We start from the raw sequence: 23,196 nt of genomic DNA, 5'->3' as shown, positions 1-23,196 counted from the left end.
TTCTCAGGGAGTTGCCTACTGTGTTCCTCTTACGGCAAGCACTAGACAACCTGAACAGTTACAGGATAGAGTCATTTTTGTTATCGGCTGTACCTACATCATCACAGACTCGGAGCAATTCCATTGGCATCAGCTTCAAAACATACGCTTGCCGAAACCCGGGATCGAACCAGGGACCTTTAGATCTTCAGTCTAACGCTCTCCCAACTGAGCTATTTCGGCTCACACCTAAGTCCGCAGATTTGCGCGTCTTCGTTAACCTCTGAATCGCCGCCAATTTCACAGTCATCTTCGTCTGATAAGACATAGGGACGCTGAAAGGCGAGCAGCAGATGCAGTGAAGTACCACACACATTTCTTCTGATTCCATCATCGTAAGAAGCAAACATGTCGACTCGATTCATGTAATATTGACTTCGCTTTCTCTAGAAAACCTATGCTATATCGATGCCACGTGCAACTCGTGTGCAGAGAACGAGACACAAGAAGGAGTGAGCCTCTCTACCATGTGAGAGGCAGTATCTAGCAGATACACACGCTAAAACATTTGACTTGCGTTAGCTCATAAATTGCTACACGTAACTGTCTGCAAGCTAAAATGGACACATCTGCACTGCCCAGAGAGGCGACACTTGCACTCACACCTGGTGGACGGCAGTGTGACGAGGCGATGAGCTGTGGCTTCTGGGTGCCACTGTAGCGCTGCAGCCAATAATACTGCACATTGCCGGCGACCCACGTGTTTAGTAGTGACGCAACTGCTAGAATGCAGCTGAACGCCCATCTTTTGAGAGCTACAAAATTTCCGCAGTCGGCAGGACTCGAACCTACGCTCCCAGAGGGAATCTGATTTCAAGTCAGACGCCTTAACCACTCGGCCACGACTGCCGGTAGCAGTAGCGTCTTCCGACACGTGAAAGTGCACCTTTAGAAGCAATCCAATGGCAGAAAGCGGCGTGGCCTCACTCTTTTCTGTAGTGTTTCCATTGCCAGCACATTAGCCGTTACGAAAGTGTATTAATTTTCTCCTAGACATGGCGTTGAACCCAACACCCTTTGGTTGAAAATCAAACGCTCTACCGACTGAGCTATCGTACAGCTGTGTGGCATGCGAGTGATTCGCATGACGTAATTACTGGCTTATGGCTCCAATGGCGACTTCACCGACTTCCCACTGACGCTAGTTTTCTGTCGTCTTAAGTGGTCGACATACTTGCAAGTAGCTGCGAGATCTTAAGAAAAGAAACGCTGCACCATTGCTTTTTCCGCACTCGAATGACCGAATTGCGATTCTTAAAAAAGAGAGAAATGAATGTTGGCTCTGTCCAACGCTTCCAAGCACGTCTGTGTACTCACGAACTCGGCGTCGACGCGAGAAAATGACGGGAGCGCACTCGTGGGCCTGCGACGGCTTTCTGCAGTCCCAGCGTCAGTGAGAGGAGAACCGGTAGCCACAGTAAGCAGCAGCCGTCGCGACACTCAGTATTGTTAAACGGAAATTTTCGTCTTGTTGAAGATGGCGCCATCGGTTTGCAACCGCGTTCACGTGTGTGAAAATATTTGCTCCTCTTTACGCAAAATCGCACGCAGCCGGTAGGATTCGAACCTACGCTCCCAGAGGGAATCTGATTTCGAGTCAGACGCCTTAACCACTCGGCCACGACTGCCCGTAGGTCGAAGTTCTCCGACACATGCAACTTCTACGGTTTAAAGCTATGTGGCATCAGAAAACGGCGTAGCTGCATTCTTTTCCGTAGTGTTTCCACCGCTACCAGAGGAATCGCTACCAAAGTATTAAAATTTCCGCCCGAACAGGGACTTGAACCCTGGACCCTTAGGTTAAAAGCCTAATGCTCTACCGACTGAGCTATCCGGGCTCACACGACAGTAGAGAACATCCCACGATGCACAGCTGTACATTGACTCATGTCCTTCACAGCTGTGCTATCGCTGCATGGAGCTGTTACTAATTAAACGTCGCCTGAATGCTGTCTACAAACGTGTCGCGCTAAGCTCGTAGCAGACTATCGAAGAATGCTGACACACGATGCAAAAACAAACCGCAGCAGTCGTTAGGTCTCATACGTTGGAGTAGAGGATTTACGTGTTTTGTCGACACTCACTGAGTAATTGGAAATTTCACAAGCATTTCGAATGCAATGCTTCCCACGTTTTCGCTCATTTCACGGTTCCGTTGGAGACGTTCTTCACCTCCTGACACAAAAAAAGGAACGCAGTCGGTAGGACTTTTCGTATTTTCTTACTTCTCAGGGAGTTGCCTACTGTGTTCCTCTTACGGCAAGCACTAGACAACCTGAACAGTTACAGGATAGAGTCATTTTTGTTATCGGCTGTACCTACATCATCACAGACTCGGAGCAATTCCATTGGCATCAGCTTCAAAACATACGCTTGCCGAAACCCGGGATCGAACCAGGGACCTTTAGATCTTCAGTCTAACGCTCTCCCAACTGAGCTATTTCGGCTCACACCTAAGTCCGCAGATTTGCGCGTCTTCGTTAACCTCTGAATCGCCGCCAATTTCACAGTCATCTTCGTCTGATAAGACATAGGGACGCTGAAAGGCGAGCAGCAGATGCAGTGAAGTACCACACACATTTCTTCTGATTCCATCATCGTAAGAAGCAAACATGTCGACTCGATTCATGTAATATTGACTTCGCTTTCTCTAGAAAACCTATGCTATATCGATGCCACGTGCAACTCGTGTGCAGAGAACGAGACACAAGAAGGAGTGAGCCTCTCTACCATGTGAGAGGCAGTATCTAGCAGATACACACGCTAAAACATTTGACTTGCGTTAGCTCATAAATTGCTACACGTAACTGTCTGCAAGCTAAAATGGACACATCTGCACTGCCCAGAGAGGCGACACTTGCACTCACACCTGGTGGACGGCAGTGTGACGAGGCGATGAGCTGTGGCTTCTGGGTGCCACTGTAGCGCTGCAGCCAATAATACTGCACATTGCCGGCGACCCACGTGTTTAGTAGTGACGCAACTGCTAGAATGCAGCTGAACGCCCATCTTTTGAGAGCTACAAAATTTCCGCAGTCGGCAGGACTCGAACCTACGCTCCCAGAGGGAATCTGATTTCAAGTCAGACGCCTTAACCACTCGGCCACGACTGCCGGTAGCAGTAGCGTCTTCCGACACGTGAAAGTGCACCTTTAGAAGCAATCCAATGGCAGAAAGCGGCGTGGCCTCACTCTTTTCTGTAGTGTTTCCATTGCCAGCACATTAGCCGTTACGAAAGTGTATTAATTTTCTCCTAGACATGGCGTTGAACCCAACACCCTTTGGTTGAAAATCAAACGCTCTACCGACTGAGCTATCGTACAGCTGTGTGGCATGCGAGTGATTCGCATGACGTAATTACTGGCTTATGGCTCCAATGGCGACTTCACCGACTTCCCACTGACGCACCGCTGACGCTAGTTTTCTGTCGTCTTAAGTGGTCGACATACTTGCAAGTAGCTGCGAGATCTTAAGAAAAGAAACGCTGCACCATTGCTTTTTCCGCACTCGAATGACCGAATTGCGATTCTTAAAAAAGAGAGAAATGAATGTTGGCTCTGTCCAACGCTTCCAAGCACGTCTGTGTACTCACGAACTCGGCGTCGACGCGAGAAAATGACGGGAGCGCACTCGTGGGCCTGCGACGGCTTTCTGCAGTCCCAGCGTCAGTGAGAGGAGAACCGGTAGCCACAGTAAGCAGCAGCCGTCGCGACACTCAGTATTGTTAAACGGAAATTTTCGTCTTGTTGAAGATGGCGCCATCGGTTTGCAACCGCGTTCACGTGTGTGAAAATATTTGCTCCTCTTTACGCAAAATCGCACGCAGCCGGTAGGATTCGAACCTACGCTCCCAGAGGGAATCTAATTTCGAATCAGACGCCTTAACCACTCGGCCACGACTGCCCGTAGGTCGAGGTTCTCCGACACATGCAACTTCTGCGGTTTAAAGCTATGTGGCATCAGAAAACGGCGTAGCTGCATTCTTTTCCGTAGTGTTTCCACCGCTACCAGAGGAATCGCTACCAAAGTATTAAAATTTCCGCCCGAACAGGGACTTGAACCCTGGACCCTTAGGTTAAAAGCCTAATGCTCTACCGACTGAGCTATCCGGGCTCACACGACAGTAGAGAACATCCCACGATGCACAGCTGTACATTGACTCATGTCCTTCACAGCTGTGCTATCGCTGCATGGAGCTGTTACTAATTAAACGTCGCCTGAATGCTGTCTACAAACGTGTCGCGCTAAGCTCGTAGCAGACTATCGAAGAATGCTGACACACGATGCAAAAACAAACCGCAGCAGTCGTTAGGTCTCATACGTTGGAGTAGAGGATTTACGTGTTTTGTCGACACTCACTGAGTAATTGGAAATTTCACAAGCATTTCGAATGCAATGCTTCCCACGTTTTCGCTCATTTCACGGTTCCGTTGGAGACGTTCTTCACCTCCTGACACAAAAAAAGGAACGCAGTCGGTAGGACTTTTCGTATTTTCTTACTTCTCAGGGAGTTGCCTACTGTGTTCCTCTTACGGCAAGCACTAGACAACCTGAACAGTTACAGGATAGAGTCATTTTTGTTATCGGCTGTACCTACATCATCACAGACTCGGAGCAATTCCATTGGCATCAGCTTCAAAACATACGCTTGCCGAAACCCGGGATCGAACCAGGGACCTTTAGATCTTCAGTCTAACGCTCTCCCAACTGAGCTATTTCGGCTCACACCTAAGTCCGCAGATTTGCGCGTCTTCGTTAACCTCTGAATCGCCGCCAATTTCACAGTCATCTTCGTCTGATAAGACATAGGGACGCTGAAAGGCGAGCAGCAGATGCAGTGAAGTACCACACACATTTCTTCTGATTCCATCATCGTAAGAAGCAAACATGTCGACTCGATTCATGTAATATTGACTTCGCTTTCTCTAGAAAACCTATGCTATATCGATGCCACGTGCAACTCGTGTGCAGAGAACGAGACACAAGAAGGAGTGAGCCTCTCTACCATGTGAGAGGCAGTATCTAGCAGATACACACGCTAAAACATTTGACTTGCGTTAGCTCATAAATTGCTACACGTAACTGTCTGCAAGCTAAAATGGACACATCTGCACTGCCCAGAGAGGCGACACTTGCACTCACACCTGGTGGACGGCAGTGTGACGAGGCGATGAGCTGTGGCTTCTGGGTGCCACTGTAGCGCTGCAGCCAATAATACTGCACATTGCCGGCGACCCACGTGTTTAGTAGTGACGCAACTGCTAGAATGCAGCTGAACGCCCATCTTTTGAGAGCTACAAAATTTCCGCAGTCGGCAGGACTCGAACCTACGCTCCCAGAGGGAATCTGATTTCAAGTCAGACGCCTTAACCACTCGGCCACGACTGCCGGTAGCAGTAGCGTCTTCCGACACGTGAAAGTGCACCTTTAGAAGCAATCCAATGGCAGAAAGCGGCGTGGCCTCACTCTTTTCTGTAGTGTTTCCATTGCCAGCACATTAGCCGTTACGAAAGTGTATTAATTTTCTCCTAGACATGGCGTTGAACCCAACACCCTTTGGTTGAAAATCAAACGCTCTACCGACTGAGCTATCGTACAGCTGTGTGGCATGCGAGTGATTCGCATGACGTAATTACTGGCTTATGGCTCCAATGGCGACTTCACCGACTTCCCACTGACGCACCGCTGACGCTAGTTTTCTGTCGTCTTAAGTGGTCGACATACTTGCAAGTAGCTGCGAGATCTTAAGAAAAGAAACGCTGCACCATTGCTTTTTCCGCACTCGAATGACCGAATTGCGATTCTTAAAAAAGAGAGAAATGAATGTTGGCTCTGTCCAACGCTTCCAAGCACGTCTGTGTACTCACGAACTCGGCGTCGACGCGAGAAAATGACGGGAGCGCACTCGTGGGCCTGCGACGGCTTTCTGCAGTCCCAGCGTCAGTGAGAGGAGAACCGGTAGCCACAGTAAGCAGCAGCCGTCGCGACACTCAGTATTGTTAAACGGAAATTTTCGTCTTGTTGAAGATGGCGCCATCGGTTTGCAACCGCGTTCACGTGTGTGAAAATATTTGCTCCTCTTTACGCAAAATCGCACGCAGCCGGTAGGATTCGAACCTACGCTCCCAGAGGGAATCTAATTTCGAATCAGACGCCTTAACCACTCGGCCACGACTGCCCGTAGGTCGAGGTTCTCCGACACATGCAACTTCTGCGGTTTAAAGCTATGTGGCATCAGAAAACGGCGTAGCTGCATTCTTTTCCGTAGTGTTTCCACCGCTACCAGAGGAATCGCTACCAAAGTATTAAAATTTCCGCCCGAACAGGGACTTGAACCCTGGACCCTTAGGTTAAAAGCCTAATGCTCTACCGACTGAGCTATCCGGGCTCACACGACAGTAGAGAACATCCCACGATGCACAGCTGTACATTGACTCATGTCCTTCACAGCTGTGCTATCGCTGCATGGAGCTGTTACTAATTAAACGTCGCCTGAATGCTGTCTACAAACGTGTCGCGCTAAGCTCGTAGCAGACTATCGAAGAATGCTGACACACGATGCAAAAACAAACCGCAGCAGTCGTTAGGTCTCATACGTTGGAGTAGAGGATTTACGTGTTTTGTCGACACTCACTGAGTAATTGGAAATTTCACAAGCATTTCGAATGCAATGCTTCCCACGTTTTCGCTCATTTCACGGTTCCGTTGGAGACGTTCTTCACCTCCTGACACAAAAAAAGGAACGCAGTCGGTAGGACTTTTCGTATTTTCTTACTTCTCAGGGAGTTGCCTACTGTGTTCCTCTTACGGCAAGCACTAGACAACCTGAACAGTTACAGGATAGAGTCATTTTTGTTATCGGCTGTACCTACATCATCACAGACTCGGAGCAATTCCATTGGCATCAGCTTCAAAACATACGCTTGCCGAAACCCGGGATCGAACCAGGGACCTTTAGATCTTCAGTCTAACGCTCTCCCAACTGAGCTATTTCGGCTCACACCTAAGTCCGCAGATTTGCGCGTCTTCGTTAATCTCTGAATCGCCGCCAATTTCACAGTCATCTTCGTCTGATAAGACATAGGGACGCTGAAAGGCGAGCAGCAGATGCAGTGAAGTACCACACACATTTCTTCTGATTCCATCATCGTAAGAAGCAAACATGTCGACTCGATTCATGTAATATTGACTTCGCTTTCTCTAGAAAACCTATGCTATATCGATGCCACGTGCAACTCGTGTGCAGAGAACGAGACACAAGAAGGAGTGAGCCTCTCTACCATGTGAGAGGCAGTATCTAGCAGATACACACGCTAAAACATTTGACTTGCGTTAGCTCATAAATTGCTACACGTAACTGTCTGCAAGCTAAAATGGACACATCTGCACTGCCCAGAGAGGCGACACTTGCACTCACACCTGGTGGACGGCAGTGTGACGAGGCGATGAGCTGTGGCTTCTGGGTGCCACTGTAGCGCTGCAGCCAATAATACTGCACATTGCCGGCGACCCACGTGTTTAGTAGTGACGCAACTGCTAGAATGCAGCTGAACGCCCATCTTTTGAGAGCTACAAAATTTCCGCAGTCGGCAGGACTCGAACCTACGCTCCCAGAGGGAATCTGATTTCAAGTCAGACGCCTTAACCACTCGGCCACGACTGCCGGTAGCAGTAGCGTCTTCCGACACGTGAAAGTGCACCTTTAGAAGCAATCCAATGGCAGAAAGCGGCGTGGCCTCACTCTTTTCTGTAGTGTTTCCATTGCCAGCACATTAGCCGTTACGAAAGTGTATTAATTTTCTCCTAGACATGGCGTTGAACCCAACACCCTTTGGTTGAAAATCAAACGCTCTACCGACTGAGCTATCGTACAGCTGTGTGGCATGCGAGTGATTCGCATGACGTAATTACTGGCTTATGGCTCCAATGGCGACTTCACCGACTTCCCACTGACGCACCGCTGACGCTAGTTTTCTGTCGTCTTAAGTGGTCGACATACTTGCAAGTAGCTGCGAGATCTTAAGAAAAGAAACGCTGCACCATTGCTTTTTCCGCACTCGAATGACCGAATTGCGATTCTTAAAAAAGAGAGAAATGAATGTTGGCTCTGTCCAACGCTTCCAAGCACGTCTGTGTACTCACGAACTCGGCGTCGACGCGAGAAAATGACGGGAGCGCACTCGTGGGCCTGCGACGGCTTTCTGCAGTCCCAGCGTCAGTGAGAGGAGAACCGGTAGCCACAGTAAGCAGCAGCCGTCGCGACACTCAGTATTGTTAAACGGAAATTTTCGTCTTGTTGAAGATGGCGCCATCGGTTTGCAACCGCGTTCACGTGTGTGAAAATATTTGCTCCTCTTTACGCAAAATCGCACGCAGCCGGTAGGATTCGAACCTACGCTCCCAGAGGGAATCTAATTTCGAATCAGACGCCTTAACCACTCGGCCACGACTGCCCGTAGGTCGAGGTTCTCCGACACATGCAACTTCTGCGGTTTAAAGCTATGTGGCATCAGAAAACGGCGTAGCTGCATTCTTTTCCGTAGTGTTTCCACCGCTACCAGAGGAATCGCTACCAAAGTATTAAAATTTCCGCCCGAACAGGGACTTGAACCCTGGACCCTTAGGTTAAAAGCCTAATGCTCTACCGACTGAGCTATCCGGGCTCACACGACAGTAGAGAACATCCCACGATGCACAGCTGTACATTGACTCATGTCCTTCACAGCTGTGCTATCGCTGCATGGAGCTGTTACTAATTAAACGTCGCCTGAATGCTGTCTACAAACGTGTCGCGCTAAGCTCGTAGCAGACTATCGAAGAATGCTGACACACGATGCAAAAACAAACCGCAGCAGTCGTTAGGTCTCATACGTTGGAGTAGAGGATTTACGTGTTTTGTCGACACTCACTGAGTAATTGGAAATTTCACAAGCATTTCGAATGCAATGCTTCCCACGTTTTCGCTCATTTCACGGTTCCGTTGGAGACGTTCTTCACCTCCTGACACAAAAAAAGGAACGCAGTCGGTAGGACTTTTCGTATTTTCTTACTTCTCAGGGAGTTGCCTACTGTGTTCCTCTTACGGCAAGCACTAGACAACCTGAACAGTTACAGGATAGAGTCATTTTTGTTATCGGCTGTACCTACATCATCACAGACTCGGAGCAATTCCATTGGCATCAGCTTCAAAACATACGCTTGCCGAAACCCGGGATCGAACCAGGGACCTTTAGATCTTCAGTCTAACGCTCTCCCAACTGAGCTATTTCGGCTCACACCTAAGTCCGCAGATTTGCGCGTCTTCGTTAACCTCTGAATCGCCGCCAATTTCACAGTCATCTTCGTCTGATAAGACATAGGGACGCTGAAAGGCGAGCAGCAGATGCAGTGAAGTACCACACACATTTCTTCTGATTCCATCATCGTAAGAAGCAAACATGTCGACTCGATTCATGTAATATTGACTTCGCTTTCTCTAGAAAACCTATGCTATATCGATGCCACGTGCAACTCGTGTGCAGAGAACGAGACACAAGAAGGAGTGAGCCTCTCTACCATGTGAGAGGCAGTATCTAGCAGATACACACGCTAAAACATTTGACTTGCGTTAGCTCATAAATTGCTACACGTAACTGTCTGCAAGTTAAAATGGACACATCTGCACTGCCCAGAGAGGCGACACTTGCACTCACACCTGGTGGACGGCAGTGTGACGAGGCGATGAGCTGTGGCTTCTGGGTGCCACTGTAGCGCTGCAGCCAATAATACTGCACATTGCCGGCGACCCACGTGTTTAGTAGTGACGCAACTGCTAGAATGCAGCTGAACGCCCATCTTTTGAGAGCTACAAAATTTCCGCAGTCGGCAGGACTCGAACCTACGCTCCCAGAGGGAATCTGATTTCAAGTCAGACGCCTTAACCACTCGGCCACGACTGCCGGTAGCAGTAGCGTCTTCCGACACGTGAAAGTGCACCTTTAGAAGCAATCCAATGGCAGAAAGCGGCGTGGCCTCACTCTTTTCTGTAGTGTTTCCATTGCCAGCACATTAGCCGTTACGAAAGTGTATTAATTTTCTCCTAGACATGGCGTTGAACCCAACACCCTTTGGTTGAAAATCAAACGCTCTACCGACTGAGCTATCGTACAGCTGTGTGGCATGCGAGTGATTCGCATGACGTAATTACTGGCTTATGGCTCCAATGGCGACTTCACCGACTTCCCACTGACGCACCGCTGACGCTAGTTTTCTGTCGTCTTAAGTGGTCGACATACTTGCAAGTAGCTGCGAGATCTTAAGAAAAGAAACGCTGCACCATTGCTTTTTCCGCACTCGAATGACCGAATTGCGATTCTTAAAAAAGAGAGAAATGAATGTTGGCTCTGTCCAACGCTTCCAAGCACGTCTGTGTACTCACGAACTCGGCGTCGACGCGAGAAAATGACGGGAGCGCACTCGTGGGCCTGCGACGGCTTTCTGCAGTCCCAGCGTCAGTGAGAGGAGAACCGGTAGCCACAGTAAGCAGCAGCCGTCGCGACACTCAGTATTGTTAAACGGAAATTTTCGTCTTGTTGAAGATGGCGCCATCGGTTTGCAACCGCGTTCACGTGTGTGAAAATATTTGCTCCTCTTTACGCAAAATCGCACGCAGCCGGTAGGATTCGAACCTACGCTCCCAGAGGGAATCTGATTTCGAGTCAGACGCCTTAACCACTCGGCCACGACTGCCCGTAGGTCGAAGTTCTCCGACACATGCAACTTCTACGGTTTAAAGCTATGTGGCATCAGAAAACGGCGTAGCTGCATTCTTTTCCGTAGTGTTTCCACCGCTACCAGAGGAATCGCTACCAAAGTATTAAAATTTCCGCCCGAACAGGGACTTGAACCCTGGACCCTTAGGTTAAAAGCCTAATGCTCTACCGACTGAGCTATCCGGGCTCACACGACAGTAGAGAACATCCCACGATGCACAGCTGTACATTGACTCATGTCCTTCACAGCTGTGCTATCGCTGCATGGAGCTGTTACTAATTAAACGTCGCCTGAATGCTGTCTACAAACGTGTCGCGCTAAGCTCGTAGCAGACTATCGAAGAATGCTGACACACGATGCAAAAACAAACCGCAGCAGTCGTTAGGTCTCATACGTTGGAGTAGAGGATTTACGTGTTTTGTCGACACTCACTGAGTAATTGGAAATTTCACAAGCATTTCGAATGCAATGCTTCCCACGTTTTCGCTCATTTCACGGTTCCGTTGGAGACGTTCTTCATCTCCTGACACAAAAAAAGGAACGCAGTCGGTAGGACTTTTCGTATTTTCTTACTTCTCAGGGAGTTGCCTACTGTGTTCCTCTTACGGCAAGCACTAGACAACCTGAACAGTTACAGGATAGAGTCATTTTTGTTATCGGCTGTACCTACATCATCACAGACTCGGAGCAATTCCATTGGCATCAGCTTCAAAACATACGCTTGCCGAAACCCGGGATCGAACCAGGGACCTTCAGATCTTCAGTCTAACGCTCTCCCAACTGAGCTATTTCGGCTCACACCTAAGTCCGCAGATTTGCGCGTCTTCGTTAACCTCTGAATCGCCGCCAATTTCACAGTCATCTTCGTCTGATAAGACATAGGGACGCTGAAAGGCGAGCAGCAGATGCAGTGAAGTACCACACACATTTCTTCTGATTCCATCATCGTAAGAAGCAAACATGTCGACTCGATTCATGTAATATTGACTTCGCTTTCTCTAGAAAACCTATGCTATATCGATGCCACGTGCAACTCGTGTGCAGAGAACGAGACACAAGAAGGAGTGAGCCTCTCTACCATGTGAGAGGCAGTATCTAGCAGATACACACGCTAAAACATTTGACTTGCGTTAGCTCATAAATTGCTACACGTAACTGTCTGCAAGCTAAAATGGACACATCTGCACTGCCCAGAGAGGCGACACTTGCACTCACACCTGGTGGACGGCAGTGTGACGAGGCGATGAGCTGTGGCTTCTGGGTGCCACTGTAGCGCTGCAGCCAATAATACTGCACATTGCCGGCGACCCACGTGTTTAGTAGTGACGCAACTGCTAGAATGCAGCTGAACGCCCATCTTTTGAGAGCTACAAAATTTCCGCAGTCGGCAGGACTCGAACCTACGCTCCCAGAGGGAATCTGATTTCAAGTCAGACGCCTTAACCACTCGGCCACGACTGCCGGTAGCAGTAGCGTCTTCCGACACGTGAAAGTGCACCTTTAGAAGCAATCCAATGGCAGAAAGCGGCGTGGCCTCACTCTTTTCTGTAGTGTTTCCATTGCCAGCACATTAGCCGTTACGAAAGTGTATTAATTTTCTCCTAGACATGGCGTTGAACCCAACACCCTTTGGTTGAAAATCAAACGCTCTACCGACTGAGCTATCGTACAGCTGTGTGGCATGCGAGTGATTCGCATGACGTAATTACTGGCTTATGGCTCCAATGGCGACTTCACCGACTTCCCACTGACGCACCGCTGACGCTAGTTTTCTGTCGTCTTAAGTGGTCGACATACTTGCAAGTAGCTGCGAGATCTTAAGAAAAGAAACGCTGCACCATTGCTTTTTCCGCACTCGAATGACCGAATTGCGATTCTTAAAAAAGAGAGAAATGAATGTTGGCTCTGTCCAACGCTTCCAAGCACGTCTGTGTACTCACGAACTCGGCGTCGACGCGAGAAAATGACGGGAGCGCACTCGTGGGCCTGCGACGGCTTTCTGCAGTCCCAGCGTCAGTGAGAGGAGAACCGGTAGCCACAGTAAGCAGCAGCCGTCGCGACACTCAGTATTGTTAAACGGAAATTTTCGTCTTGTTGAAGATGGCGCCATCGGTTTGCAACCGCGTTCACGTGTGTGAAAATATTTGCTCCTCTTTACGCAAAATCGCACGCAGCCGGTAGGATTCGAACCTACGCTCCCAGAGGGAATCTAATTTCGAATCAGACGCCTTAACCACTCGGCCACGACTGCCCGTAGGTCGAGGTTCTCCGACACATGCAACTTCTGCGGTTTAAAGCTATGTGGCATCAGAAAACGGCGTAGCTGCATTCTTTTCCGTAGTGTTTCCACCGCTACCAGAGGAATCGCTACCAAAGTATTAAAATTTCCGCCCGAACAGGGACTTGAACCCTGGACCCTTAGGTTAAAAGCCTAATGCTCTACCGACTGAGCTATCTTTTTTTTTTTTATTTTTTTTTTCTTTTTTTTTTCGGTGTATTTTTTTTTATTTTTTTTTCGGTGTATTTTTTTTTTGTTTTTTTTTGTCTTTTATTTTTTTTTGTATTTTTTTTATTTTATTTTAATTTTTTTTTTTTTTTTTTTTTGGACTGTCGGATTCCGTTGGACACATGAATAATTTTAAAACAAAATCATCTTCTTCTCAGATGGTATGTGGTCCTCTTCCACAGAAAATGAAGAAAGAAAAGGAATTTAGTTCGGAATTCGTGGACGGTATTCTTTCCTCCGCCGGTTCAACACTCTGCTGGTTTGTCAACTAAAGTCCAATTCTACTTAAAAGGAAAATCTTCTGCTTCTTACCGAGCGTGAGTCTCCCCGGTTGAGGAGAGAATTTGTCGTGCGCATCACACGAATGAAATATAAATTCACATAAAGTAATCAAATAAAATCTCGACAGTCCGGAATGGAAAAAAAAAACAAAAAACTCTTCTGCAATCATGAACGTTTCACATACAACAGGCCATATCGTTTAAAATTTCTCATGAAGCCTCGTGAACTAAATTAACGTTCTCAAAATTAAAAGAACACTCCTCTCTTGCAAATAAACCTGATAGGCCCTAGTTGTTTTGATGGCACAATCCATCAACCATAACTCAAACAAAGCAAGTAAAGGTGAAAAAATAAGTAAAAAGTGGAACGCGGGAACTCAGTAAGTGTCACTTCAAGGTGTTGTCCGCAGGTGTATTTCATATCCGTAATTCAAGGCAGCCTTCAAAAAATTTGCAAACAGTTCGCGAAATTTAACGCAGTCTTTCAGTTTCACATACTGGGTCCACAAATAGTCGAGGTATATCAAAGGATCAGTGACAGCCATATCTATAAGGGCATAAATCGTATGCCCTAAGATCCAGACAGTGGCATTGTTCTTCGTCCGCGGGAAGGCTTTGAAGTTAGGCACTACCACACGACGAACAGACACGAGGTGAGGTGGTGTTCTATTAATGTGAGCTACCATTCGTTGACACAGCCGCCATATCGTCGACACCGATGCACATTCAATTCGATGTTCCCGTGTGTCCACATCTCCACATCTTCCGCAGTTGGCAGAGGGGAGGAGATGAATGTCAGCAAGTCGCTGGTTCGTCGCTAAGGTGTTGTTGACGATTTTGAACCATAGCGCACTCACGTCCGATGGTAACACCGGGTTGTTGATGTTGGCCCACACCTTCACCCATTCCACTGTGGGGTTCCGGAGCACTAGTTTATGAAGCGGTGGTTGTCCAGTCAGGGCAACGTAGAGGCCGCGGGCGGTCCTGTGCCTGTCGGTAGCCGTTGACAGAGCGTAGCTTCTCGCTAAAAAGTACTCCCGTATGTAGGACATCTTGTACGGGATGGCCGCAAGAGAAAGGGGGGCGACTTCAGAGTGTGGGCGGTAGAGCTCCAGAAGTGCCGCGGTGGTTCCTGTCGGGATGTCGGACTGCAGGGTGGCTGTCCGGTGGACGAGCAGCGCGTCGCACTTGCGTGGAACGTCGGTGAAACCGAGGCCGCCCAGTTGCCTGTCGATGGCACAGGTCGAAGCCTTGACTTTAAAAATTTCATGCCGCCACAGGAGCCAGTAGACCGCCTGCGAGATCGCCCTCCCTATCTGCTTCGGAACACTAAGCAATTGGGCGATGTACCACGCATTTGATAAGATGAAAGTGTTAATAACCGCCACACGTTGATGTAAGTTGAGTCGGCGAGCTGAGTGGCTACGACATAGGGCCTTCACAGTACCAAGAATTCGCCTCCAGTTTAAAACTTGCATTTTTTGTGGGCACGCTACTATGTCGAGTCCTAGAATTTTGTGGGTGTGCACAACGCGGAACCAGTCCTGTTGAGCATACAGTCCCCGCCGACCCAGCGGTACTAACACTGTTTTCCGCGTATTTAGAACGGCGCCAGATGCACGTTCGTATAACAGCAAAACATCGCGCACTCTGTCCAAGTCGTGTGTCCGCCCGATGAAAAGTCCCACGTCGTCAGCATAGGCAGCACATTTGAGAGAGACCTGACAGACCTGGACACCTTCAATGATGCGACCGACTGCGCGCAAAAACGGGTCGAGCGCAATGACGAATAGGAGCATTGCTAAAGGACAGCCCTGCCTGACCGACCTTGTGATAGGGATGGGCATAGACTGCCAACCATTGATTACAATCGTTGAAGTCGCCGACGTTAACAGATTCCTTAAAGCGGTGAGAAAGTGGCCGCCGAAGCCCAGTTTTGTCATTACGGAGAAGAGATAATCGTGTCCGATACGGTCAAATGCATTGGCAAAGTCGATGGAGAGAATTCCAGCGGACAGGCCGTTTATGGACGCGTACGCGACCACGTCTCGATATGAAGCCACCGCATGAAAGATGCTGCGACGTTTCACACCACACGACTGGAACGGACTGATGACCTTGTCCATGACCACATTGAGTTTCGTTGCAAGGCACCGCGCCGCCAGTTTATAATCTGCATTTAAAAGTGTGATAGGGCGTAGCGCCTCAACACGGCATGCTGTCGGTGTCTTTGGAATCAAAATAATACGCCCTTCAACGAACTTTGAAGGGACCGCAGCACCACGAACAATTTCATTTATCATGGTCGTCAATGTCTCACCGAAAATATCCCAATAAGCCAGGTAAAATTCTACTGGAAGACCATCTGGACCTGGAGACTTCCCCCCACGACACGAGCGCAACACATCTTTCACATCGTCCAGTGACATCATCTCATCCAGCGACTGTCGGTCAGATTCGGAGATGACAGTATCCAATTCATCTAACAGAAACGAAAGTGCTACATCGTCGACAGCAATCCGTCCGAACAATCTCTTAAAATGGTCGGAGACGTGGGGAACGATTTCATGCTTCGCCGTGAGACGAGCACCGGTGTCCGTGATGAGAGCGGTAATGACTTTCCTCCGCGCCGACCGTTTCTCGCGTGCCAAGTGGTAAAGCGTTGGCACCTCTTCAAGTGTTGCACACAGCGGTCGGCTCCGGATCAGAAGTCCTTTCGCCTTTTGGAGTTGAAGATTGAGTATCTTATTTTTAATCCTACGTAAACGTGCGCGTAAGTTTTGACCGGGCGCCACGGGTGCATCCAGCGCATCTTGTAGGCACTGCTGATAAAAGGCAATGGTGCGCCTCTCCCAAAACGACACCTCCCTTGCATACCGCATCGCAACATTGCGCAATTGCGGTTTGGCTAAGTCGACCCACCATTGTAAGACTGAGGCATAACTTCCCCGTTTTTCAAAACAAAGCTGCCACATATTTTGAATCTCGCAACGTAAAGCGGCGGCAGACAGATGACGGGTATTGAGTTTCCAAACATGGCAAGGTGGCGCCTGCCTATTGGCCTGTAGGTGCATGTCACACACAACTCCGCAGTGATCACTAAAAGCGACGGGATGTACGGCTACTCTCTGAAGACAGGGTTGAAGTGGCCGCGACACATAAATTCGATCAAGTCTGCTGGCACCGTTCTGGTAAAAATGTGTGTACTGCGTTGTGACAGGATGAAAATGTCGCCAAACATCGATCAAATCATTGATCACAATTAGTTGCGAAAGTTCCGGGCACATGCTAGCCGTTGGAAATTGATCGGCTGCGGCAGTAACACAGTTAAAGTCACCGCCGACTATTACATTGCGGGACGACGCAAAGAACGGAACCACTTCTTGGTTAAAAAACACAGATCGAGCACGTTTGTGGTCGGTGCCACTCGGCGCGTATACATTAATAAAGGTGACATCCTGGATCGTACATGTAAGGAGGCGGCCATTCGGTAAAGATTGAACGTCAGTTGGTTGCAGTCCATTTTTATAAAGGACGGCGGTGCCACAAGTACCGTCAACATTTATGTTATAGATGACATCATAACCAGGAACGTTATCGAATCGCTTTGCTGTAACTTCTTGGAGCAATGCAATGTCATAGCCTCCCAAAGTTAAAAAATCAATAAAACATGCAATCTTGTGCGCAGCTTGTATGCAATTGACATTTAGTGATAAAACTGAGAAAATCTTTAGATGTTGACGAGCGGCGGCCATTTAAAACACAGACACTCAAATATTAGCAAGAAATATGTGAAACGAAAGCTGCAGATGTTGCGTCTTAAGCCTGCCAATAAAATTGTCAAGAAGCGCTGCAATGCATCACGTAACACGTGGACAATACAGGGTAGAAAATATCCTTCATTGTGCAGGAACGGCAGAACAGAAATTCTCATGTGAAGTGGGCACGAACTGCAGCGCGTCCGCCTAAAAGCCGCTAATGAGATCCAGGGTCGTCCTCCTCCTGCTTCCACCAGGGCGTCTCCGCTGGTCGGTCGGTCTGTTGGGCGCGACCGCCAGCGGTGTCTGTGGACGTGGCCCCATTCGCTTGTGTTGTCGCTGTACCGGCGGCCGAAGTCACCGCGTGCCTGCACGTGCGCTGGGGGACCTGCTCGCTACTTTGCTCGCTTTTGCGCTTCGCAGCATGCGCACCCTGTTCGCGTGCCGTATTCAGTAGAACCTTGAGCTTTGCTGTTTGTTCCCTTATACGCTCCTGGCGCGCAGTGCTTTCAGAGGAAGGGGGGCACGATGTCGGAACCTCACTCTCACTGCCACTCTCTGATACAGGGGTGCACGGCACATCATCAGACTGCTGACTCCTAGTACCCTTATTTTTATTTTTCTTCGTACGCCCTTTCCTCGGTGCGAGGGGAACCTCTTCAGGCTGAGGAGGCGGGGGTAAGGTGATGTCCATCGCTTCCGGAATAGTAACTGGTGAATGCTCCGAAACATCTGGGATCTCCGTAGTAACTGCATCCGACGCTACAACAGCCGAGGACAAAATGGGAGCGTCCTCCATCCGGTCCTGTGGTGCCTCGACAGTAACAGTCACCTCACTTGGCACGTCCTCAGCACGAATGGGGTCGGCGTGTCGGGGATGTGGTACAGTGCCCGCTACGATTTCACTCAGTAGTGGCACAAAGTGGCCGCCGGTAGCCGCAGCGTCACTACGTGGGAGCTGCACGGGTCGTCGACGGGTACAGTCTGCACGTAAATGCTCAGTGGAATGACAAATTGAGCACGTGGGTGGCTGGCCGATATAAGTCACTTGAGCCCTACAGCCCGCAATCACTACATAAGATGGAATGTGTCTCTTTAAATCAATGCGGACACTACGTACGCCACTGTTAACCTGGTACCGGTACGCACTAGACCACTTTTCATTAACAATCGACAACACAACGCCGTACTGAGTTAGAGCACGTGCAATTAAATCGTTACCACATTCAGGAGGCACATTAAATACTCGGACCGTTCTAACGCCATAACCCGAGGGCACAATTTGAACATCACTGACTGTGCCATTGATATGCCGAAATTTACGCACGCCGCCAAATTTCTCAACAAACTTTTCACAGATGTCGCCGGAAAAGAACTTCAAAAATAGCGAATATTGCGCAAAATCCAATTGAAATGTGTCTACTAGATCTTCCGGGATTTTCAAATCTTCAAATATAAATTCGTGAATTTCAAAAGCGGTGGGCCGCAAAGCATTTCTATCGAACACAAACTGTGCAGTGTTTGCCCTAGTAATTGCCGACATGGTACTCACGTTGATTAAACTTGAACACGTGGACCTCGAAACACTCGCTGAGCGCCGCCCCGCGATGTAAAACAAAGCCGCAACCGCTCCGCCGCTCCGCGCGATGTGCGCGGATACGCTGTCCGAATGCGTCTCATCATACGCTTGCCGAAACCCGGGATCGAACCAGGGACCTTTAGATCTTCAGTCTAACGCTCTCCCAACTGAGCTATTTCGGCTCACACCTAAGTCCGCAGATTTCGCGTCTTCGTTAACCTCTGAATCGCCGCCAATTTCACAGTCATCTTCGTCTGATAAGACATAGGGACGCTGAAAGGCGAGCAGCAGATGCAGTGAAGTACCACACACATTTCTTCTGATTCCATCATCGTAAGAAGCAAACATGTCGACTCGATTCATGTAATATTGACTTCGCTTTCTCTAGAAAACCTATGCTATATCGATGCCACGTGCAACTCGTGTGCAGAGAACGAGACACAAGAAGGAGTGAGCCTCTCTACCATGTGAGAGGCAGTATCTAGCAGATACACACGCTAAAACATTTGACTTGCGTTAGCTCATAAATTGCTACACGTAACTGTCTGCAAGCTAAAATGGACACATCTGCACTGCCCAGAGAGGCGACACTTGCACTCACACCTGGTGGACGGCAGTGTGACGAGGCGATGAGCTGTGGCTTCTGGGTGCCACTGTAGCGCTGCAGCCAATAATACTGCACATTGCCGGCGACCCACGTGTTTAGTAGTGACGCAACTGCTAGAATGCAGCTGAACGCCCATCTTTTGAGAGCTACAAAATTTCCGCAGTCGGCAGGACTCGAACCTACGCTCCCAGAGGGAATCTGATTTCAAGTCAGACGCCTTAACCACTCGGCCACGACTGCCGGTAGCAGTAGCGTCTTCCGACACGTGAAAGTGCACCTTTGGAAGCAATCCAATGGCAGAAAGCGGCGTGGCCTCACTCTTTTCTGTAGTGTTTCCATTGCCAGCACATTAGCCGTTACGAAAGTGTATTAATTTTCTCCTAGACATGGCGTTGAACCCAACACCCTTTGGTTGAAAATCAAACGCTCTACCGACTGAGCTATCGTACAGCTGTGTGGCATGCGAGTGATTCGCATGACGTAATTACTGGCTTATGGCTCCAATGGCGACTTCACCGACTTCCCACTGACGCACCGCTGACGCTAGTTTTCTGTCGTCTTAAGTGGTCGACATACTTGCAAGTAGCTGCGAGATCTTAAGAAAAGAAACGCTGCACCATTGCTTTTTCCGCACTCGAATGACCGAATTGCGATTCTTAAAAAAGAGAGAAATGAATGTTGGCTCTGTCCAACGCTTCCAAGCACGTCTGTGTACTCACGAACTCGGCGTCGACGCGAGAAAATGACGGGAGCGCACTCGTGGGCCTGCGACGGCTTTCTGCAGTCCCAGCGTCAGTGAGAGGAGAACCGGTAGCCACAGTAAGCAGCAGCCGTCGCGACACTCAGTATTGTTAAACGGAAATTTTCGTCTTGTTGAAGATGGCGCCATCGGTTTGCAACCGCGTTCACGTGTGTGAAAATATTTGCTCCTCTTTACGCAAAATCGCACGCAGCCGGTAGGATTCGAACCTACGCTCCCAGAGGGAATCTGATTTCGAGTCAGACGCCTTAACCACTCGGCCACGACTGCCCGTAGGTCGAAGTTCTCCGACACATGCAACTTCTACGGTTTAAAGCTATGTGGCATCAGAAAACGGCGTAGCTGCATTCTTTTCCGTAGTGTTTCCACCGCTACCAGAGGAATCGCTACCAAAGTATTAAAATTTCCGCCCGAACAGGGACTTGAACCCTGGACCCTTAGGTTAAAAGCCTAATGCTCTACCGACTGAGCTATCCGGGCTCACACGACAGTAGAGAACATCCCACGATGCACAGCTGTACATTGACTCATGTCCTTCACAGCTGTGCTATCGCTGCATGGAGCTGTTACTAATTAAACGTCGCCTGAATGCTGTCTACAAACGTGTCGCGCTAAGCTCGTAGCAGACTATCGAAGAATGCTGACACACGATGCAAAAACAAACCGCAGCAGTCGTTAGGTCTCATACGTTGGAGTAGAGGATTTACGTGTTTTGTCGACACTCACTGAGTAATTGGAAATTTCACAAGCATTTCGAATGCAATGCTTCCCACGTTTTCGCTCATTTCACGGTTCCGTTGGAGACGTTCTTCATCTCCTGACACAAAAAAAGGAACGCAGTCGGTAGGACTTTTCGTATTTTCTTACTTCTCAGGGAGTTGCCTACTGTGTTCCTCTTACGGCAAGCACTAGACAACCTGAACAGTTACAGGATAGAGTCATTTTTGTTATCGGCTGTACCTACATCATCACAGACTCGGAGCAATTCCATTGGCATCAGCTTCAAAACATACGCTTGCCGAAACCCGGGATCGAACCAGGGACCTTTAGATCTTCAGTCTAACGCTCTCCCAACTGAGCTATTTCGGCTCACACCTAAGTCCGCAGATTTGCGCGTCTTCGTTAACCTCTGAATCGCCGCCAATTTCACAGTCATCTTCGTCTGATAAGACATAGGGACGCTGAAAGGCGAGCAGCAGATGCAGTGAAGTACCACACACATTTCTTCTGATTCCATCATCGTAAGAAGCAAACATGTCGACTCGATTCATGTAATATTGACTTCGCTTTCTCTAGAAAACCTATGCTATATCGATGCCACGTGCAACTCGTGTGCAGAGAACGAGACACAAGAAGGAGTGAGCCTCTCTACCATGTGAGAGGCAGTATCTAGCAGATACACACGCTAAAACATTTGACTTGCGTTAGCTCATAAATTGCTACACGTAACTGTCTGCAAGCTAAAATGGACACATCTGCACTGCCCAGAGAGGCGACACTTGCACTCACACCTGGTGGACGGCAGTGTGACGAGGCGATGAGCTGTGGCTTCTGGGTGCCACTGTAGCGCTGCAGCCAATAATACTGCACATTGCCGGCGACCCACGTGTTTAGTAGTGACGCAACTGCTAGAATGCAGCTGAACGCCCATCTTTTGAGAGCTACAAAATTTCCGCAGTCGGCAGGACTCGAACCTACGCTCCCAGAGGGAATCTGATTTCAAGTCAGACGCCTTAACCACTCGGCCACGACTGCCGGTAGCAGTAGCGTCTTCCGACACGTGAAAGTGCACCTTTAGAAGCAATCCAATGGCAGAAAGCGGCGTGGCCTCACTCTTTTCTGTAGTGTTTCCATTGCCAGCACATTAGCCGTTACGAAAGTGTATTAATTTTCTCCTAGACATGGCGTTGAACCCAACACCCTTTGGTTGAAAATCAAACGCTCTACCGACTGAGCTATCGTACAGCTGTGTGGCATGCGAGTGATTCGCATGACGTAATTACTGGCTTATGGCTCCAATGGCGACTTCACCGACTTCCCACTGACGCACCGCTGACGCTAGTTTTCTGTCGTCTTAAGTGGTCGACATACTTGCAAGTAGCTGCGAGATCTTAAGAAAAGAAACGCTGCACCATTGCTTTTTCCGCACTCGAATGACCGAATTGCGATTCTTAAAAAAGAGAGAAATGAATGTTGGCTCTGTCCAACGCTTCCAAGCACGTCTGTGTACTCACGAACTCGGCGTCGACGCGAGAAAATGACGGGAGCGCACTCGTGGGCCTGCGACGGCTTTCTGCAGTCCCAGCGTCAGTGAGAGGAGAACCGGTAGCCACAGTAAGCAGCAGCCGTCGCGACACTCAGTATTGTTAAACGGAAATTTTCGTCTTGTTGAAGATGGCGCCATAGGTTTGCAACCGCGTTCACGTGTGTGAAAATATTTGCTCCTCTTTACGCAAAATCGCACGCAGCCGGTAGGATTCGAACCTACGCTCCCAGAGGGAATCTAATTTCGAATCAGACGCCTTAACCACTCGGCCACGACTGCCCGTAGGTCGAGGTTCTCCGACACATGCAACTTCTGCGGTTTAAAGCTATGTGGCATCAGAAAACGGCGTAGCTGCATTCTTTTCCGTAGTGTTTCCACCGCTACCAGAGGAATCGCTACCAAAGTATTAAAATTTCCGCCCGAACAGGGACTTGAACCCTGGACCCTTAGGTTAAAAGCCTAATGCTCTACCGACTGAGCTATCTTTTTTTTTTTTATTTTTTTTTTCTTTTTTTTTTCGGTGTATTTTTTTTTATTTTTTTTTCGGTGTATTTTTTTTTGTTTTTTTTTTGTCTTTTATTTTTTTTTGTATTTTTTTCATTTTATTTTAATTTTTTTTTTTTTTTTTTTTTGGACTGTCGGATTCCG

The 23,196-nt window shown here is 48.7% G+C and overlaps 30 non-coding genes across 30 annotated transcripts; all 30 read right to left on the bottom strand.

The window, feature by feature from the left end:
- Window positions 1-149: 149 nt before the first annotated feature.
- Trnaf-gaa (transfer RNA phenylalanine (anticodon GAA)) lies at window positions 150-222 on the bottom strand. Its single transcript has one exon. It is a non-coding gene; the product is annotated as a tRNA-Phe (tRNA).
- A 584-nt stretch (window positions 223-806) lies between these two features.
- Trnas-uga (transfer RNA serine (anticodon UGA)) lies at window positions 807-888 on the bottom strand. Its single transcript has one exon. It is a non-coding gene; the product is annotated as a tRNA-Ser (tRNA).
- Window positions 889-1,585: 697 nt separating this feature from the next.
- On the bottom strand, window positions 1,586-1,667 carry Trnas-cga (transfer RNA serine (anticodon CGA)). The gene has a single exon. It is a non-coding gene; the product is annotated as a tRNA-Ser (tRNA).
- A 137-nt stretch (window positions 1,668-1,804) lies between these two features.
- On the bottom strand, window positions 1,805-1,877 carry Trnak-uuu (transfer RNA lysine (anticodon UUU)). The gene has a single exon. It is a non-coding gene; the product is annotated as a tRNA-Lys (tRNA).
- Window positions 1,878-2,413: 536 nt separating this feature from the next.
- Trnaf-gaa (transfer RNA phenylalanine (anticodon GAA)) lies at window positions 2,414-2,486 on the bottom strand. Its single transcript has one exon. It is a non-coding gene; the product is annotated as a tRNA-Phe (tRNA).
- Window positions 2,487-3,070: 584 nt separating this feature from the next.
- On the bottom strand, window positions 3,071-3,152 carry Trnas-uga (transfer RNA serine (anticodon UGA)). The gene has a single exon. It is a non-coding gene; the product is annotated as a tRNA-Ser (tRNA).
- Window positions 3,153-3,860: 708 nt separating this feature from the next.
- On the bottom strand, window positions 3,861-3,942 carry Trnas-cga (transfer RNA serine (anticodon CGA)). The gene has a single exon. It is a non-coding gene; the product is annotated as a tRNA-Ser (tRNA).
- A 137-nt stretch (window positions 3,943-4,079) lies between these two features.
- Trnak-uuu (transfer RNA lysine (anticodon UUU)) lies at window positions 4,080-4,152 on the bottom strand. Its single transcript has one exon. It is a non-coding gene; the product is annotated as a tRNA-Lys (tRNA).
- Window positions 4,153-4,688: 536 nt separating this feature from the next.
- On the bottom strand, window positions 4,689-4,761 carry Trnaf-gaa (transfer RNA phenylalanine (anticodon GAA)). Its single transcript has one exon. It is a non-coding gene; the product is annotated as a tRNA-Phe (tRNA).
- A 584-nt stretch (window positions 4,762-5,345) lies between these two features.
- On the bottom strand, window positions 5,346-5,427 carry Trnas-uga (transfer RNA serine (anticodon UGA)). Its single transcript has one exon. It is a non-coding gene; the product is annotated as a tRNA-Ser (tRNA).
- A 708-nt stretch (window positions 5,428-6,135) lies between these two features.
- Window positions 6,136-6,217, bottom strand: Trnas-cga (transfer RNA serine (anticodon CGA)). The gene has a single exon. It is a non-coding gene; the product is annotated as a tRNA-Ser (tRNA).
- A 137-nt stretch (window positions 6,218-6,354) lies between these two features.
- On the bottom strand, window positions 6,355-6,427 carry Trnak-uuu (transfer RNA lysine (anticodon UUU)). Its single transcript has one exon. It is a non-coding gene; the product is annotated as a tRNA-Lys (tRNA).
- Window positions 6,428-6,963: 536 nt separating this feature from the next.
- Window positions 6,964-7,036, bottom strand: Trnaf-gaa (transfer RNA phenylalanine (anticodon GAA)). Its single transcript has one exon. It is a non-coding gene; the product is annotated as a tRNA-Phe (tRNA).
- Window positions 7,037-7,620: 584 nt separating this feature from the next.
- On the bottom strand, window positions 7,621-7,702 carry Trnas-uga (transfer RNA serine (anticodon UGA)). Its single transcript has one exon. It is a non-coding gene; the product is annotated as a tRNA-Ser (tRNA).
- Window positions 7,703-8,410: 708 nt separating this feature from the next.
- On the bottom strand, window positions 8,411-8,492 carry Trnas-cga (transfer RNA serine (anticodon CGA)). The gene has a single exon. It is a non-coding gene; the product is annotated as a tRNA-Ser (tRNA).
- Window positions 8,493-8,629: 137 nt separating this feature from the next.
- Trnak-uuu (transfer RNA lysine (anticodon UUU)) lies at window positions 8,630-8,702 on the bottom strand. The gene has a single exon. It is a non-coding gene; the product is annotated as a tRNA-Lys (tRNA).
- A 536-nt stretch (window positions 8,703-9,238) lies between these two features.
- Trnaf-gaa (transfer RNA phenylalanine (anticodon GAA)) lies at window positions 9,239-9,311 on the bottom strand. The gene has a single exon. It is a non-coding gene; the product is annotated as a tRNA-Phe (tRNA).
- Window positions 9,312-9,895: 584 nt separating this feature from the next.
- Trnas-uga (transfer RNA serine (anticodon UGA)) lies at window positions 9,896-9,977 on the bottom strand. Its single transcript has one exon. It is a non-coding gene; the product is annotated as a tRNA-Ser (tRNA).
- Window positions 9,978-10,685: 708 nt separating this feature from the next.
- Window positions 10,686-10,767, bottom strand: Trnas-cga (transfer RNA serine (anticodon CGA)). The gene has a single exon. It is a non-coding gene; the product is annotated as a tRNA-Ser (tRNA).
- A 137-nt stretch (window positions 10,768-10,904) lies between these two features.
- Window positions 10,905-10,977, bottom strand: Trnak-uuu (transfer RNA lysine (anticodon UUU)). The gene has a single exon. It is a non-coding gene; the product is annotated as a tRNA-Lys (tRNA).
- A 536-nt stretch (window positions 10,978-11,513) lies between these two features.
- Trnaf-gaa (transfer RNA phenylalanine (anticodon GAA)) lies at window positions 11,514-11,586 on the bottom strand. The gene has a single exon. It is a non-coding gene; the product is annotated as a tRNA-Phe (tRNA).
- A 584-nt stretch (window positions 11,587-12,170) lies between these two features.
- Trnas-uga (transfer RNA serine (anticodon UGA)) lies at window positions 12,171-12,252 on the bottom strand. Its single transcript has one exon. It is a non-coding gene; the product is annotated as a tRNA-Ser (tRNA).
- Window positions 12,253-12,960: 708 nt separating this feature from the next.
- On the bottom strand, window positions 12,961-13,042 carry Trnas-cga (transfer RNA serine (anticodon CGA)). The gene has a single exon. It is a non-coding gene; the product is annotated as a tRNA-Ser (tRNA).
- Window positions 13,043-19,024: 5,982 nt separating this feature from the next.
- On the bottom strand, window positions 19,025-19,097 carry Trnaf-gaa (transfer RNA phenylalanine (anticodon GAA)). Its single transcript has one exon. It is a non-coding gene; the product is annotated as a tRNA-Phe (tRNA).
- Window positions 19,098-19,680: 583 nt separating this feature from the next.
- Trnas-uga (transfer RNA serine (anticodon UGA)) lies at window positions 19,681-19,762 on the bottom strand. The gene has a single exon. It is a non-coding gene; the product is annotated as a tRNA-Ser (tRNA).
- A 708-nt stretch (window positions 19,763-20,470) lies between these two features.
- On the bottom strand, window positions 20,471-20,552 carry Trnas-cga (transfer RNA serine (anticodon CGA)). Its single transcript has one exon. It is a non-coding gene; the product is annotated as a tRNA-Ser (tRNA).
- Window positions 20,553-20,689: 137 nt separating this feature from the next.
- On the bottom strand, window positions 20,690-20,762 carry Trnak-uuu (transfer RNA lysine (anticodon UUU)). Its single transcript has one exon. It is a non-coding gene; the product is annotated as a tRNA-Lys (tRNA).
- Window positions 20,763-21,298: 536 nt separating this feature from the next.
- Trnaf-gaa (transfer RNA phenylalanine (anticodon GAA)) lies at window positions 21,299-21,371 on the bottom strand. Its single transcript has one exon. It is a non-coding gene; the product is annotated as a tRNA-Phe (tRNA).
- A 584-nt stretch (window positions 21,372-21,955) lies between these two features.
- Trnas-uga (transfer RNA serine (anticodon UGA)) lies at window positions 21,956-22,037 on the bottom strand. Its single transcript has one exon. It is a non-coding gene; the product is annotated as a tRNA-Ser (tRNA).
- Window positions 22,038-22,745: 708 nt separating this feature from the next.
- Trnas-cga (transfer RNA serine (anticodon CGA)) lies at window positions 22,746-22,827 on the bottom strand. The gene has a single exon. It is a non-coding gene; the product is annotated as a tRNA-Ser (tRNA).
- Window positions 22,828-23,196: the final 369 nt, after the last annotated feature.

The sequence above is a fragment of the Schistocerca gregaria genome, unplaced genomic scaffold, assembly GCF_023897955.1.
Source record: "Schistocerca gregaria isolate iqSchGreg1 unplaced genomic scaffold, iqSchGreg1.2 ptg001165l, whole genome shotgun sequence".
Classification (NCBI taxonomy): domain Eukaryota; kingdom Metazoa; phylum Arthropoda; class Insecta; order Orthoptera; family Acrididae; genus Schistocerca; species Schistocerca gregaria.
Note: the sequence above shows the minus strand (reverse complement) of the source record. Positions and strands in the feature narration are given on the sequence as shown.